This window comes from Pipistrellus hanaki, assembly GCF_964339955.1.
Source record: "Pipistrellus hanaki genome assembly, chromosome: 10".
Lineage (NCBI taxonomy): Eukaryota > Metazoa > Chordata > Mammalia > Chiroptera > Vespertilionidae > Pipistrellus > Pipistrellus hanaki.
The window spans coordinates 55635943-55654267 of NC_140512.1; the positions used below are offsets into that span (position 1 = coordinate 55635943).

The 18325-nt window shown below is 41.7% G+C and overlaps 1 protein-coding gene and 1 pseudogene across 4 annotated transcripts in view; one reads left to right on the top strand and one right to left on the bottom strand.

Moving 5' to 3' along the window:
* AHCYL2 (adenosylhomocysteinase like 2) overlaps positions 1 to 18325 on the bottom strand; it is a 140126-nt gene that overhangs the window by 52642 nt on the left and 69159 nt on the right. The gene's annotated exons all lie outside the window — the stretch shown is intronic.
* Positions 184 to 16517, top strand: LOC311629302 (nucleophosmin-like; annotated as a pseudogene). The gene is made up of 4 exons: positions 184 to 195; positions 15348 to 15843; positions 16095 to 16416; positions 16498 to 16517. The product of its transcript is annotated as a nucleophosmin-like (transcript).

Below are 18325 nucleotides of genomic sequence, written 5' to 3' on the forward strand. Positions count from 1 at the left end.
TATAGTCTAACCAGTTTTCCATGAGGAGATCCTACATAATGAGAGACTAATATGCAAATAGTCTAAACGGCAGAACAACCGAACAACTGGTCACTATGATGTGTGCTGACCACCAGGGCAGAACATGGTGGGCGTTGGAAGCAGGTGGAAGCTCGGAACATGGCGGGTGTTGCCAGAGGCAGGATGGTGGAGCAGGTGAGTGGGGGAGCTAGACCAAGCTGGGATACAGGTTGCTGTCATTGAGGCGAGCATCTGGTGGTTACTAAAAATTCTTTGCTCTCACAGGCATGTGCACCTGCTGTGGGCGCCAGCCCTGCTCCCACCTGTTCACACCCGTTGTTGGCCCCAATTGTCCCTGAGGGCTTTTCCACCTCCCCCTGCTCCTGAGGGGCAATTGGGGCAGCAGCCACTGCTCGCACCCACTGACAGCGCCTGCCCCACTCACACCCAATTGCTGGCGTGGGCCCCAATTGCTCACATGGTCAGCAGATTTGAGCGGGGCCTGTGCTGTCAGCTTGTGGGAGCGGTGGTAGGAGCAGGGCTGCAGCAGACAGAGGACCAGGGTCTGTGGCAGGAGGGGTGTGGGGGGCAAGCGGGCATGTGGAGGATGGGCCTAGACCCACTCCTGTACCCACCACAGCCTCTAGGCCCACAGTTCCTTTAAAAGTGCATGAATTCATGCATTGGGCCCCTGAGATATATATATATGTTTATATATATATAAAACACAGATGGTAAAGACTGTAATAAATCACTAAACCCAGAAGAAACCACATTTAGAAATATAAGAATGTTGCTGTTTTTAAATCTAAAGTTGATGATGGATCTAAAATATTAGGTTTTATGTGGTAGTTCTTATTAACAAATAAGTCTTTATTACCATCATATTAAAAACACTTATCAGGCAAATATGTCATTTGAAGAATGGCACTAAAGGAGCTATAGATCCTGCCTCTTAGAAATATACATATAAAGAATATTTGGGGAAATGTTTTGATGGAGGGGGAAAACTGGGCAGATAGGGGAGAAAGGTCAAATGTTTTCAGATACTTGAGAGCAAACCATTTCTACAAAGTCTCTCCCTACTACCCACTCTCCCTCTCCCCCCCCTACCCCCACCCCGCACTCCTCACACTACAGACACAATTCAAAGATATAGCAGATTTGATCTAGACCAGGAATTTTGACCAGTATGCTGCAAGAATTTTTAAGACATGCAATACTTGACTATTTAGTCAGGGCCACCGACCTCTTTTCCCTTAGATTGTCAAACTTTTAAAATTGACAACAAGCCAATACAACAATAGCCTCTGGTGTGAATGAATCAAAATTATACCTACCTTTTCTGTCCGATTGGTAAAAAAATTTTTTTTTGGTTTGCTGCAGAATTTTAGTAGTTAATGTGTGCCATGAGATAAAAAAGATTGAAAGTCACTGGTCTGACCACCACAGTGAAGTAGTGAACAAGGCAAGTCCGCTCTTTTTGCTGGTGGAGGGCCTCTTGCCTTTAGTTTGTAAAAAACACAACATCTCTGAAGCACAATAAACTGAGGTGTGCCTGTATTTTCTTTTTTAATCCACAAAAGAAACAAACAAAATATCAGCTTGTGTATAAAATACAAAGCACTCATAGGATAACAACCCATGCAGTACACAAGCACAGCCGGGCAAGCAGCTGACTCTGGCCAGGCAGCTCTAAGACTTCCCAGCTTCACTTGTAATTAAGAAACAGGGGCGACCCAAGACAGAGGAACGAATCATAAATTAGAGTAATAATTTTTTTTCCCCAACCGCAGGTCTTGGTAGGAATTTCTCACAGGTGATCCCTGTCATCTGTCAGAGGTGGTGGCCTCATTATCAAGAAACGGAAAAGGAAAATGATGGGAGAACTCACCATCCACTCAGGCATGTGAAAGGCTGAGGTGCCCTCATTCCCGTCCCACTTATCCATAGTGCAGGCTTGGGGAATATATGTCCTGAAGCAAAGTGGAAAGCTGGTTTGGAAATGGCTGGGTTTTCCGAGTGGCCAAAAGCAGAACCAAACCAGGTGATTCAGAAGTTCACAATGTCTAGCAGAAGCTGCATCCCCTTTAACAGAGGCTTCCTATTCAAATCAAGATCACTCGTCAACTGCCTAACACGTCCCTTACTGGCTGGCTAGCTTCAAAGCTTCTGCTTGTGATTCAAAATCAGAGCTAATGCAAGGTTCTGCACCCGGCCACTGAACTTCCTGCAGGGCATGCACTGTCTAATGCTACCCACACACTCTACCGCCTCCACCCCAACGGGGACTTTCTGCAGCACCAGTCAGGCTTCCTTCCTCCCTGTGTAAGGCACTTGTTAATTTTCTCCTGCCCCTCAGGACACGTCACTGGAAGTGCTGATACCAAAATCAATAAGGCTCAAGGTCAAGAAGGCACTCCCATTTCTCAGGAGTTACTGGATCTGCACAGTAAATAGGCGTTTCCTTGAAATCAAAAGTTCCTTATGACTTTCAAGTTTAAACAACTGTTCAGAAGCTCCCCACCTGCTCACAGCAGGGGTCTGACACTAAACTCAGGCACATCTCAAATCTCATTCTTCTTTCACAGGAGATGGAGCCAAGGAAGATCTTACAAAATCAGAATTTATTAGGTCTAAAGAAAGTTCTGGCACTACAACTCCCTCTGCTGGCTCCCAGTGCTATGTACATCAAGGTCTAAGACAGTGGTTGGCAAACTCATTAGTCAACAGAGCGGCAAACCTCGGTTTGCCAGCTGCAGTTTGCCGACCACTGGTAAGACCTTCAGGGGCATCAACAACATCAGTGCCAATTGTAAATTAGCAGCTTCCCCCGGGCTAGTCAGGAGTTAGCAACGTGTAGGTTCAGAGGGAGCCAGGTTTTCCAGTCAAGACTAGAGCAGCCTCAAAGTCCCTATCCAATGCCAGTTTTTACTCACAGGTCTGGTTTCAGGAAGAAACAGGATGCCAACATAGCAGCTGTATAGACTATAATCTTAAGGGACCTCAAAAGCAGTTTCTTCTTTATGCCCCATACCAGCTCCCTCCTCTCTGTACATTTCAGATGTTGGAAATAAGACACAACTAGCAAAAAGGTGACCTAACCTATTTTGCCTTCTTAGTTCATTCCAATAAAAGTACCTTAGATTTCAGGCACAAAAGAAGCCCAACAAGATATGCCTGCTTCAGTCCCCTTCAAGAATCAGGGACTTAGGGAAGGTGGAAGGAAGGAGGGGGTGGGGTAAGAGATCAACTAAAAGACTTGTATGCATGCATAAAAGCATAACCAATGGACACAGACACTAGGGGGTGAGGGCCTGTGCTGGGAGCGGGCTGGGAGAGATCAATGGGGGAAAAAGTGAACATATGTAATACTTTCAACAATAAAGAAAAAAAACAAAACAAAAAAAATCAGGACTCTTCACAGTGGCGATTCCCATTACAGAGAATTGTTTCTATGGAGCTAATAGTCATCCTATATAATAAAAGGTTAATATGCAAATCGACTGAACAGCAGAATGACCGGTTGCTATGACACTCACTGACCACCAGGGGGAAGATGCTCAATGTAGGAGCTGTCCCCCTATGGTCAGTGTGCTCCCACAGTGGGGTGTCACTCAGCTAGAAGCCAGGCTCATGGCTGGCTAGCACACAGCAGAGGTGGGAGCCACTCCCGCCTCCGTGGCAGCACTAAGGATGTCCTATGGGGGGTGGGCCTAAGCCATCAGCTGGACATTCCCCTGAGGGCTCCGGACTGTGAGAGGGTGCAGTCCAGGCTGAGGTACTCCCCACTCCAAGTGCACGAATTTTGTGCATGGGGCCTCTAGTAATACTATAATTAGGATTAAAGGTTCATTGTACTTTAGGGCCTTCACTGGCTAAGAGGATGGTCCTTTGGATGTGGAGAGAAGAAGAAGGTAACTCCTAGGGAAAAAGATACTGTAAGATGCCAGAGAGGGTAGAATTCAAATAAACTGATTTGGAGGGCTAGACTAGAAAGAAAGTCAAGTGAAAACAGAAGGGGACTACTGGGCCAAGTGAATGCAAATGTGTCAAAGGATTAGAGGTCCCGGGGCAGGTGGAGATCACATGCAATAACAATAGAGAATAGCACCCTGGCTGGTATTGCTCAGTTGGCTAAGCGTCATTGAACCATGTATTAAGAGGTCGCAGGTTTGATTCCAGTTGTGGCACATGCTTCCCCTGTAGGGGCATGAGGCAGCTGAGTGATGTTGATATTTATCTCTCATTGATGTCTTTCTTTCTCTCTCTCCTTTCCTCTCTTTAAATTATATATATATATATATATATATATATATATATATATACACACACACACACACACACACATACACACACACACACACACACACACACACACACACACACACACATATATATATATATATATATATATATATATATATATATATGATACAGAAAGTTGGTGAAATGCAGGAGTGATAAGGCCCCTCTGATACCAGGGTGTCAATTTTGATAATGCCTTAGCTTTCAGCAACCTCCAGTTATTGTCCCTCGATCTTCCTTTTAATCCAAATTTAATAAAATGAGAAGTTACATCTGCTGCCTAAATTTCCAATGATAGCTTTCATCTGTAATTTAAATGCAACATATCTAAATCAAAAATGATTGCTTCATCTTTCCTTTCCCTTCACCCTCCAAACAAGCTTCTTTTCCTCACTTTTCTACCACTGTTCCCTTAGTCAAACAGATATTAAACCTAAGTCATCATTGATTTTGCCTTTGTCCCTAATCACCAGAACAGTCAATTTTCAATTAGATCTAGAGAGTATTATGCTAAGCAAAATAAGCCAGTCAGAGAAAGACAAGTATCACATGATGTCACTTTGAACCTAGTGAACAAAATAAACCCAGACACATAGAACCATGAACAGACTGATGAATTTCAGAGAGAAGGTAGGGGTGGGTTGGGTGGGATGCGGGGGGAGAGATTAACCAGGGAACTTATATGCATATATGCACAGTACATGGACACAGACAATACTGTGGCAAAGGTTTGTGAGGGGCAGGTGCCAGGAGGACAAAGCAGACATCTATAATTACTTTAAACAATAAAGATAAAATATATATCACCCTGACCAGTTTTGCTCAGTGGATAGAGCGTTGGCTTACAGATTGGACTGTCCCAGGTTCAATTCCAGTCAAGGGCATGTACCTTGGTTGCGGGCATATCCCCAATGGGAGGTGTGCAGGAGGCAGCTAATCGTTGTTTCTCATCGCTGTTTCTAACTATCATTCTCCCTTCCTCTCTGTAAAAAATCAACTAAATATATACAGTATTTTTTAAAAAGATAAAATATGTATCACTTTGGCAAACTAAACTAAATGTCAATAAATATTATTTTATTATTGATTTTAGAGAGAGAGGAAGAAGAGGAAGAGAAACATTGAAGTGAGAGGGTAACATTGATCAGCTGCCTCCTGCACACCCCTTACTGAGGATTGAACCTGAAACTCAGGCCTGTGCCCTGTCTAGGAATCAAACTGGCAACCTCTCAGTACAAGGATGATACACAACCAACTGAGCCACACCACCCAGGGCCTAAATGTCATTTTAGTTGTGATTTTTTTTAATTTTGTTTTAATGTAGGTTTTAACTAAAATAGACTTAATTTTAAAACTTCAGCCTCACTATACCTTTCTGTAACAAAACTGAATTGGCAGCTCTTTGCTGCCATGCCGTGCAGTCTTCACATGCTGAAACCAAAGTAAAAAACTAGCTGTTATAGAACTAAAGGTCTATTAACTGAGCAGGACTATATGAGGCATAATGTACAGGTGTAAGTGCTAGTTATAATCTTGTTTCCAGTCTAATTTCATTTTTCCATAAGGTGCCTTAGAAGGTACAAGGGCAGGGGTGACACCACTGCACATGATTATCTATTATAATCATCCTTAACATTTAGGTGAGGAGTTTGCAACTTCATAAAAGGTTACACAAACTGCACCCACTCCTGCAGTCTTCTGCTTTATAAAAATTAACCAATGTGTGTACAGCTCAAAAGAATCACATTTTCACCCCAAGAAGAAGACCAATTTGAAGTTCTATGTGCCAGTGTGTTCCTACCAGTGGTATCTTGATAGCAGTATCATTATGAATGAAGGCAAGCCAGACTTGCCAGGGAATATATGCTTAGAGCTGAAGGGGAAAGGACAAGAAGTTAATATTTCCAGGAATCAAAGTCAAGAAGAAACAGGCAGTGGTAAAGAAATAAGTATAATTGCAGAACAGTTTTAAACAAGAAGTGATAAATCTTCAACCAGAGAGTCATAAGGCACAGGGCAAAGAACACAAGAATGCGATCCTGTCCTCTGTTCCGGGCCTGTTGCTAATGGTTTTATTAAACGTTGGCAAGTCATCTAATTACTTTGTCCTTACTATAAAATGAGGGGGAATGAGTAAGAGTGAACCGGGGAAGATCAGAACTGGTTCCTTCCAGTTCTGCCATTCAACATTCCTAATCCATCTGGTTTCTCTGGGGCCATAGAAAAAGCAATAACCATTTCTTAGTCACCTACGTTACAGCTTACTGTAGAGGCTAAGGTTCTTAATCTCCCGAGTTCAAAGTTCCTCCTGGGCATTAGGAGGCTGGCTGGAATCTCCAGGCCTCAAGTGTCCCTTTCCTCTTCAAGCTTGAAAAGCTAATGCTACCAGAGCGACTGGAATTCAGTCTCCCCCCTACCCCACCTAAATGTTAGGCATCCTACCTGTCAGTTCCTCAGTAACCTTAAGTTTCATATCCCGCAGGTATTTTAGACTCCACATGTAGGCATCACCATTTCTGGTAAAGACTACAGGATTAAGAGTTGGATAGCCTTGGGTTAAAGGCTTGGGTTTTAAGTGCTCCATCACTTATTAGCTGTGTATCTTTAAGAAAGCTATGTAACTTTTTTCCTTAAATTTATTGGGGTGACATTGGTTAACAGGATCATATAGGTTTCAGGTATAGCTTTCTATGATACAAGATCTGAGTATTGCACTGTGTGCTCACCACCCAAAAGTTAAATTTTCCGTTACCATATATTACTCTATATGACTTTTTGAGCCTCTGTGTCCTTAAATGTAAAATAAGATAATAATATATTTCTCACAGTGATGTTATAAAGATTAAAAAACATATAGAAATACATAGAAACCGAGAGATCTCAGAGCCAAGCAAGAGGCGGTCCAGCCAAAAGGCTGCAAGAGTCCGAGGAGGGAGGAGGAGGAAGAGGAGGAGGAGGAGGAGGAGGAGGAGGAGGAGGAGGAGGAGGAGGAGGAGGAGAGGGAGGGAGGGAGGAAGGGAGGGAGGGAGGGGGAGAGAGAGAGAGAGAGAGAGAGAGAGAGAGAGAGAGAGAGAGAGAAACATTGATGTGAGTCATTGATTGGTTACCTTCCACAGGTGACCTCGAGGGCTTTGCATTACCAGCACCTACCAGGGGTCCTCAAACTTTTTAAAGTGGGGGCCAGATCACGGTCCCTTAGAGAGCTGGAGGGCCGGACTATATGAACTACTAATTCCTACTGTAACACCTCGGCTGCGCTCACTGCCCAAAAAACCTGGAGGGCCGGATCAGACTCCTCTGCGGGCCGCATGTGGCCCGCGGGCCGTAGTTTGAAGACCCCTGAGTCTAGACTGACAACTGGAAATGCCCCGTTCTGAGAATGATATGATCTCTTTAAACTGCCTTTGCTCATGGATGCATGGAACAGACTGACAGCTGTCAGAGGGGAGGAGGGACTGGATGAAAGATAAAGGGATTAGCCAAATAATACATATATATCACCTAGACACAGACCAGTGTAGTGATAGCCTGAGGGAAAGGGAGAGCAGGTGGAGATGGGCAAAGCCGGGTAAATGGGGAAGGAAAGAGACTTTGTTTGGGACGATGGGCGATGGGCGCACGATGCAGTGTGCAGATGATGTTTTATTGAGTTATTGAGTTGTACACTTGAAACCTTTATGGTTTTGTGAACTGATGTCACCCCAGTAAATTCAATAAATAAAAAAGAGAGAGAGAAAAAAGAAATACATAGAAACCCTTAGCATAGTGCCAGGAAGCTATTTTGTCCAAAACCAGACGTAGCAGAGTAGTACCAGATTATACAGTTTGAATCTTGTCTTACCACTTACTATATAACCTGAAGTAAATTACTTATCCTCCTTGTGCCTGTTTTCTCATCTATAAAGAGGATATTAGGATTATCTACCTCTTAGCAGGGGACATTTTGTAAAGTATATTATTGTCTAACCACCATGCTGTGCACCTGAAATTAATAAAAAATAATACTGAATGTAAACTCTAATTTAAAAAAATTAAAAAGCAAAAAATTTAATGTATTTTAATAATGTAAATAATATCTAACTACAACTACATTAACAAAAAGGAAGAAAAAAAAGAATATCTACCCTTATAGGATTGCTGAGAGGATCAAATAGTAAATTAATACATATAAAGCACGTAGACCAGTGCCTGAAACATGTCAGTGCTATTTAAAATTTACTATTACTATTAACAAATATAACGGGTACATCCCCCAACACACCCAAATCCATCTTCTCTTTTTATACACAGTGAACTCATTCAGTCAAACCACAAATATTTATTGGGGACCTATCATGTGCCGGGCAGCATAGAAAGACAGTCTGACCTCATAGAACTGAGTCTATGGAGAAACATGGCAATTAAATAAGGAATTACAGTCCAAGAAAAGTATGAGGAAGTGATAAGGTAAGTACAGGGTGCTCTGGGAGTATATGGCAATCATGTGTATTGGAGTGTAAAGGATGAGTAGCGTACTTGGCATGTACTTGTAAGGAGAGGGATTAAGAATATGTACTCAATCCATAACATCTCTTCAATCCGTCTTTTCTTCACACCAGCTGTCTAAAGTCTAACCATCATAATATCCATCTAAATCAATACTTCTTAAACTTGAATGTGCCTACAAATTATTTGGAGGTCTTATTAAAATGCTGACTTTGACTTAGTAAGTATGGAATAGGTCCCAAGATTCTAGTTTTAACAGCTCTCAAAATAATAGCAATACTCCTGGGACTACACTTTGACAAGGGCCTAGCGAATTCCATCCTTGTAAAACACTACTCCAATTTATTGATTTAACTTCTTTTTATGTGATTATCATCAGCACATTTTCAAATCTGGATCACTTCCGTGCTCAACAGCTCCCCACCATCTTCAAAACAAAATCCAAACTCCTTAGAATGAAAAATCATGACTTACCATCTACATACCTCCTAAGCCATCACTCTCTGAATTCCCCATCCTCACTCTGACACACATACACACAGCTCTCTCTCTCACACACGCTCCCTCTTTCAAAATTTACCTTGGCTTAACTTTCTTAGGTACACATTTTCAGCTCCTGGTCTAGGTTAAGAATCAATTCTATGAGTTACTGACTAATCACCAAGATTGATCTCTATCATAGCACATACTGGTATCAGTGTTTTTGTTTTTTTAATATATTCTTATTGATTTCAGAGAGGAAGGGAGAGGAAGAGAGAGAGATAGAAACATCAACAATGAGAGAGAATCATTGTTCTGGCTGCCTCCTGCATGCCCCTTACTGGGGATTGAGACCACAACCTGGGTATGTGCCCTTGATTGGAATCGAACCTGGGACCTTTCAGTCTGCAGGCTGACACTCTATCCACTGAGCCAAACCAGCTAGATCTGGTATCAGTTTTGACACTATAATTGTTCACTTGCCTGTTTCTACACTAGAACTACAAGCTATGTGAGGGCAAAGATTATATGTCTTATTCCTGCATTCCAAGTGCCTAATACATAGTAAACAACCAATGAATATGAGCTGAATGAAAAAAATGACTTAAAAACAGCTAGCTTGCCCTGATCGGCTTGGTTCAGTGGTTAGGGTGTTGGCCCATGGACAGAAGAGTCAAGGGTTCGATTCCTGGTCAAGGGCATGTACCTCGTACCTCAGTTACAGGTTCCCCAGCCCAGGTAGGGGCACCTGTGGAAGGTAACCAATCAATGACTCTCACATCAATGTTTCTCTCTCTCTCTCTCTTTCTCTCTCTCCTCCTCCTCCTCCTCCTTCCTCCTTCCTTCCACTCTCTCTAGAGTAAGAACAAAGCCATAAATAGAAATATGACTATTAACAAAAGTCTGCTTAGTATAGCTAAATGTACATCCTTGGCACTCATTAATCCAATCACTGTTTCTCAAGTAAACAATTAAGCAATACAGCCCAGCTGGCGTGGCTCAGTGGTTGAGCATCGACCTATGAGCCAAGAGGTCACAGGTCAATTCCCTGTCAGGGCATATGCCCAGGTTGTGGGCTCCATCACCAGTGTGGGGTGTGCAGGAGACAGCCAATCAGTTATTCTCTCTCATCCTTGATGTTTCTATCTCTCTTGCCCTCTCCCTTCCTCTCTGAAATCAATAAAAATATATTTAAAAAAACAATTAAGCAATACAGAGACTACTGTACACTAAAGCAGGTACCAAGCCAGCTGCTTTTCCCACTCCCTGTTAAGTCCTTTAGAGTCTGGGAGTGGAGTGTGGACTTAAACCCTCAATTTCCCTGAGACAGCTAATAGAGCTCCACTTAGGCCAGAGTCCAGTCTGCTGCACAGTGAGCACCTTTAGGTAAAACTGTCCTCTCAGAGATCAAGCTTAAACTTGGAAACTTCTTTTTGAACTTTAAAACAACCAGAAAAAGAGTGAGAAGGAATTTACATTCAGGGCCCTCAGTTTTATCAAAGGTTCAGGGTTAGGGGGGAAGGATTGGACAGTATGGGGTAAAATAATGAAACATAATGGCATTAAATAAATGTAGAATGTGAACTTCTTAATATGTTCTTTTATTAAAATAAACTTTTCGTTGAAGCATAACTTACCTATAAAAAAAGTACACCAATAAAAAAGTTACAAAGGGATAGAATTTCAAAAGTCAGCACACCTATGTAACCACTCACCCAGATAAGGAAATAGAACATTATCAGCACCAGCCCTAGTTTCATCTCCAAAATACCAAGGTTTCGGGTTTGATCGCCACTCAGGGCACATACATGAATCAACCAGTGAGTCCTAGCAAGTGTGGCTTAATTGGTTGGGCAGTCTTCCCATGCACGGAAAGGTTGCTGGTTTGATTCCTTGTCAGGACAGACGCCCAGGTTGCAGGCTTGATCCCAAGTAGAGGGCATGCAGGAGGCAGCCCATAGATGTCTGTCTGTGTCTGTCTGTCTGTCTGTCTGTCTGTCTGTCTCTCTCTCTCTCTCTAAGTCAATTTAAATTTTTTTAAAAAAAGAATCAATCAACAAATGCATAAGTAAACAACAAATGAATGTTTCTCTCTCACTCTAAAATAAATAAATAATTCTGAAAACAAATTAACGTTACCAGCACCCTAGAATCTCCCTCTCAGTTATTACCCTCAACTGATCAGTTTTGCCTCTCTGGTTTTTTAGTTTGTTTTTGAACCTGATGTAAATATCATAAAAGATGCCTCTTAAGTACCTGTTTTTCCCCTCAGCTCAATATGTTTCTAAGAATTATCCAAGTTTGTTGCATTTAGCAATAGTTCATTAATTTTTATTGCCAGAAATAAAAATTTGCATGAATATGCATAATTTATTGAATACATTCTGTTGAAAGTTGTTTTCAGTTTGGGGGCCATAAAAAATATTGTTGCTATGAAAATTCTTGTGTATGTCTTACCCATAGGGAAGTGAAAATATCTCTGTTGGATGTATATCTAGAAGTGGAACTACTGGGTTATAGGGTATACATATGTTCAGGTAGGTAATATCAAGCAATTTTCCAAAGTACCTGCACTAATTTATACTCCTACCAGCAGAATATCAGTTCCAGTTACTTCATATCTTTGCCAGTGCTTAGTATTGTCTGTCTTTTTTACATTTTAGGCACTAAATAAGCGGATCTTATCTAACACACACATAAAGCATGTTACAGCCTCCTTTGTGCTTTGGAAGACTAGACATCACTTCAGCACTACATCTGGGGGACATTTTAAATAGAGAAATCACTGTCCTTTCCCTTTGGCTAAGGCCATCATCAGCCTTAAAAGGCTCAGTTAAATGATTTCTAGAAAACATGTAGCAAAATCAAAATCTCTTAAGACCTAACTTCCTTCCCACTCAAAAATCTCAAATCATTTATTTTGTGTGTAGAGGCTGTTCAAATAAAGGAATAAATGTCTGTTAAACTAAAACAACAACAAAGCCAAACAAACAGTAAAATCACCAAGAAAAAGTACAAAAAGGCCGAAAATGTGGCACTAGACAATGGAAAGGACACTTGGATGAGAGATCCCACAGGAAGGCAGAACTTGCCTTATCTGACCTCAGCAGGGAATATACACATGCTAGGTGATTCAAATTTCTGCCACTCTGTGCTCATAGCCATGAATGACTACGGAAACGACTACAAGTATTGATATTGGTGTTACAAGTAAATTTTAGTGAGTAGGCAAATTTGTAAATACAGAATCCAAGAATAATGGGAATCAGCTATGTTATTCATCAGTTGCTCTGAATAATTCCAAGACAAATTTACTCTGATTTTAAAGATTATGAGTTAATTCTTGCCTACAGATGCTGTAAATACCTTGTGAGGTCCATAATCACCTCGATTTTACTAAGTATAATTTTCTACTAGGTAAAGATGCTCTAGTCAAAATCTCTTGCCAACCTAACAGTAACAAAGAAGAAAATTCAATCTTCTTAAAGCAGTGCTGACACTGTAGGGTTAACATGAGTCTACCCCTAGTTGGGAGAGATCTTACACAATGAAGATTTCTAAAAGGCGATATTCACACATGGAAGACTACCACTACCAAATAGTCATGTTTGTGCTTGGGCTGCTCTGCTGAAACCCAGCCTGGTACACAGATAGGTCAACCCAATCTAGTAATTCTGCCATGTTCCCCTCCTCAGTCATTCTTCCCCTTCTCCACATCAGCTGCCAAATGTTCTCTACTCTTCGAAAATACACAACTATAACATCTATCCTTTACACTCAGTACATTGCTTGCACTCCTTTTTTCACAGAGAAAACCTTGCCTATATCGATCTCCTTTTATCTCCCTCCTGTTTTATTTTAAAAAAATATATTTTATTGATTTTTTACAGAGAGGAAAGGAGAGGGATAGCGTTAGAAACATCGATGAGAGAGAAACATCGACCAGCTGCCTCCTGCACACCCCCTAGCTGAGGGTGTGCCCACAACCAAGGTACATGCCCTTGACCGGAATCAAACCTGGGACCCTTCAGTCTGCAGGCCAATGCTCTATCCACTGAGCCAAACCAGTTATGGCTCTCCCTCCTGTTTTAATGGAAGAGGATTCTCTCTTCTCCTCTGTTATGGACTAAAGGGTTATCACCCCAAATTCATATATTGAAACCCTAACTCCCAATGTGACTGTACTTAGAAACAGGGCGTATAGGAAAGTAATTAAGGCTAATGAAGCCATTAAGGGTGGAGTCCTAATCAAATGGGATTTTCATAAAGAAGAGAAAGATACCAGAAAAGACTGTCGCTGTGGCACACAGAGGAAAGGCTATGTGAGGACACAGGAAGAAGGCAGCCATCTATAAACCAGATAGGGAGGCCTCACCAGAAATGAAGCCTGATAGCTCCTGATTTATACTTCTGGCCTCCAGAAAACACACAGTGTTATTTACGCCACCCAGTCTGTGGTATTTTGTTATGGCAGCCTGAGTAGACTTACACACCATCAAATCTAATCCCTCCAATCAGTGCTCCGGGTCAAATTCTCTCCACCTTCTAAGGGAGTGGTTTCTATCAATAATCCCCTCTCCCTTGTGTTTCTTCAACCTTTCACCCTCTACTGGCTTCTTCCCATCAGTACAGAATGGGTTCAGGTTCTCCCATCTCTAAAAAATAAGTAAATGTGCCACCTTCCCCTTTCAGCTATTGCTCTCGGTACTTATATCAGAGAGAAACTCTGTGGCTTTCTAAGCTCACTATATCCTCAATTCTGTATTTCCATTCACTCCTCAATCTACTACAGTCTGCCTTCTGCAATCCACTGAAACTACTTATGCCAAAGTTGCTATGTGCTTATTGCTAAATCTAATGGAGACTTCTCAGCTTACTTCTCAGGAATTTGACACCATTAATAACCTTTCTTTGAAAGACTCTCTTCCCTTGGCTTTCCTAACATTATATCCATCTTTTCTTTGCTTTCCAGAATATCTTCACTGTTAGTTTCCTTAATAGCTTCCTCCCCCACAACCCCCGCCAACATTTCTTTCCCTTAAATATAGGAGCCCTTGGCCAAAACCGGTTTGGCTCAGGGGTAGAGCGTCCTGCGGACTGAAAGGTCCAGGGTTCGATTCGGTCAAGGGCATGTACCTTGGTTGTGGGCACATCCCCGGTGGGGGGTGTGCAAGAGGTAGCTGGTCGATGTTTCTCTCTCATCGACATTTCTAGCTCTCTATCTCTCTCCCTTCCTCTCTGTAAAAAATCAATTTAAAAAAATTAAAAAAAAAATATATATAGGAGCCCTTGAAGGTTCTAATCTCTGTTTCCTCTTCATTCAAAACATTTTTTCCGATATTCATGGCTTCATTTACTATTGCAGTAAATGCTTGATTTTGTGGACCTCAATTTAAAAAATATATATTTTTAGAGAGAGAGGAAGAGAAACATCGATCTGAGGGCCATACATTGATTGGCTGCCTCCTGCATGTCCCCTACTGGTGATCCAGCCTGAAATCCAGGCACGTGCTCTGATTGGGAATTGAACTAGCAACCTTTTGGTGCTGGGAATGATGCTCAACCAACTGAGACAATGTCCAGGGCACAGACCTCAATTTAATGGACTTCAGACTGAAGGACAAATTTTTTGGTTTGGTCCCGTCAGGGTGTATATGAGAAGGCAACTGATTTATGTTTCTCTCTCACATTGATGTCTCCTCCCCTCCCCCTCTCTCTCTTCCCTTACCCCCTTCATTTCTCTCTAAAATCAATTTTAAAAAACATTTAAAACTAAATTAAAAAGAAAATAATAAATTCATTCACTAACTTATGGAGGAAAAGTCAGCTCAAGAGCTCACTCTTGTGGAGAGAGGGAGGGAAGGCAGGAGAGCTACAGCCAAACATAAATAAATATGCAACGTGTGTACAAACTAAATCCAGCATTCTAAGGTAACCTGAAGGAAATGATTAAGAACATAATCAAGACTCTGAGTGGTTGGAGCTGAGGTACTAAAAGTGTTACACACGCCCTGGATGGTTTGGCTCAGTTGGCAGAGCATCAGCCTGCGGACTGAAGCAGGGTTCGATTACAGTCCCCCCCGAGGCCTCAGAACTGTCTTTTCAGTTGTGAACTGAAGGCTGACAAAGATCATCATTTTAATGTGGATAATGAAAATGAGCAAATCTGCAAAACCAATTCTCTTTAAAAAAAAAAAAAACAAACGTCAGTTTAGAGGCTGGTACAAATAATAAATTGCACATTTTTGAAGCAGAGGCAATGAATTAAGAAGGCAGTCCAATTAAAGTAACACTGGCAACTTTGAAAATGTCTGCACAGCCAACAAGTTCCCTTGGTGGCTTTGAAATATACCACCTGTGGTCTTATGGTTGAAGTGTGGTTAGTGGACAGCACTTAGTAGCTATGGAGGAAGATGCAGAGTCAGAAGATGAAGAGGAGGATGTGAAACTCATAAGTATATGTGGGAAGCATTCTGCCCTGGAAGTGGTAGCAAGGTTCCACAGAAAAAATGTAAAACTTGCTGCTGATGAAGATGATGGTAATGATGATACTTTAAAAAAAAATTCTAAGTAATGGCAACCATTGTAGGAAAGGGAAGCTGTTTTTTTTTCTTTCTTTCTTTTTTTAATCCTCACCCAAATACATATTTTAATTAATATTTAGAGAGAGAAAAAGGGAGAGAAATATAGACTGGTTGCCTCCATATGCACTTCGATGGGGAACTGAGCCCTAAGCCTTGCATGTGCCCTGACTAGGAATCGAATCCATGACCTTTCATGTACAGGAAGATGCTCCAACCAACTGAGCAACACTGACCAAGGCAAGGTGATGATTTTGATAAAGCTGAAGAAAAGGCTCCAGTAAAGAAATCTGTACAAAATACTCCAGCCAAAAATGCACAAAACCAAACCAGAATGGAAAAGATTCAAAACCATTAAACAAGATCAAAAGATCAAGAATCCTAAAACAAAAAAGGAACAGGAAAAAAAAAAACAAAAAACCACTCCTAAAACACCAAGGATCTAGTGCTGTAGAATACTGCAAAAATGCAAGCAAGCATAGAAAAGGTGGCTCTCTTCCCAAAGTGGAAGCAAAGTTCATCAATTATGTAGAGAACCAGAGGCCTGGAACACAAAATCCATGTACAGGGTGTGTGTCCCTCAGCCCAGCCTGCACCCTCTCCAATCTGGGACCCCTTAAGGGATGTCCTATTGCCTGTTTAGGCCTGGATCAGGTCTGGTAGGACATCCTTCTCACAACCCAACTGCTCACCTGCCTGCCTTCCTGCCTGACCACCCCTAACCACTACCCTGCTAATCTGATTGACGCCTAACTGCTCCCCTGCCAGCCCAATTGCCCCGAACTGCCCTACCCTGCCGGCCTAGTCACTCCTAATTGCCCTCCCCTGTGAGTCTGGTCGCCCCTAACTGTCTTCCCCTGCTGGCCCAGTAACCTCCAACTGCCCTCCCTTGCCAGGTTGGTCCCCCCCGCCCAACTGCTCTCCCCTGCAGGCCTGGGTTCCCCACCCCTCAACTGCCCTTCCCTGCAGGCCTGATCGCTCCCAACTGCTCTCCCTTGTCAGGCTGGTCCCCTCAAATTTCCCTCCCTTGCCTGCCTGATCCCCCCCAACAGCCCTCCCCTGCAGGCCTTATCACCCCCAACTGCCCTCCCTTGTAGGCCTGGTCCCTCCAACTGCCCTCCCTTGTAGGCCTGGTCCCTCCAACTGCCCTCCTCTGCCGGCCATTTTGTGTCCACATGGGGGGCAGCCATCTTTGACCACATGGGGGCAGCCATCTTGTGTGTTAGATGATGGTTAATTTGTATATTAGTCTTTTATTAGATAGGATTGTTTCTAGATGACTGACCAGGAGGCTAATCAAGATCTCTGAAAGCAGAGAAAGTCTCTAAGAAAATAGTTTAGTTTGTTAAAATTTCCAGCTGTCCTTTTTAAGTTCAAAATGAGAACTTTGCTTAGCATGTTGGATAAATGTCCAGGTTCAATTGCCAAGGATGAGTTGTCCAAAATGCCTAAACAGTTTTTAAAGATGGAAGCCCACCTTTTGCCTGGTTTAAGTATGTATGGAATGTTATGATAGGACATAGTAGTAGTGGTAGTCAGACAAATAGAAAAAGTGGGGAAACAAAATTATACATTTGTCATAAACTCTATATTTTAATTTTAAAAAGTAAACACAGTTGAGAACTGTATAGATTTGGCATAAATCATTCTGAATAAACTAGGTTGTGCAATAGTGTGAATAATCACATATATAACTGACTTCATTCTGACAAAGTGTGCAGAATAAAGTCAAACAAGTAGTTTATAATTATAATTTTTGAAATCAGCCAGTAACAGGTAATGGTCAATAATGTTCAAAGCAATTCTTAGTATAGAACTACAACTCACAGATTATTATATCCACTTTATCTTTATCTACTTTTCTTCCTTATCCGCAAAACAAAGCAGAGGAAAGTCTTTGAGAAGGAAGACATTTAGAAAAAAAAAAAAGAAATTAAAAAAGAAAAAGAAAAAGAGAAGGAAGACATTTTACAGAAATATCACCTATGTCTCACAAAACCACCAGAGCACATTATTCTATTTTATAGACGTACCGATATATATTCAACCAGTCCTCTTCCAATGGACATTTAGATTACTTCCTATCTTTTGCTATTTGTAAATCACCATATACTGTAATGACTATTATTCTATATATGTTAGCTCACACATGTGGAGAAGATTTATAGAATAAATATCCAGAAGTATTAGTTATCATTCTTTTTGGAAAAGATGACTTTTGCCATTACCCTCCCCCAAAAGTCCATGTACAATAAAAATGAGGATTGAAGATAGCATATCCACCAGCCACAAGCTAGACAATTATTGCACCTTAGTTTTACAGGATCCTTTGTATACATGAGTATAAACCAATACCCTTTGAGTATTAACTCAGTGATTTCAAGTTTGGACTAGTAGTCCTGAGTTATCTGACCTGTCTCCATGCAGTTTCTTATTACAGCTGGGTGTTCCCTTTACAGATGTTTTTAGAG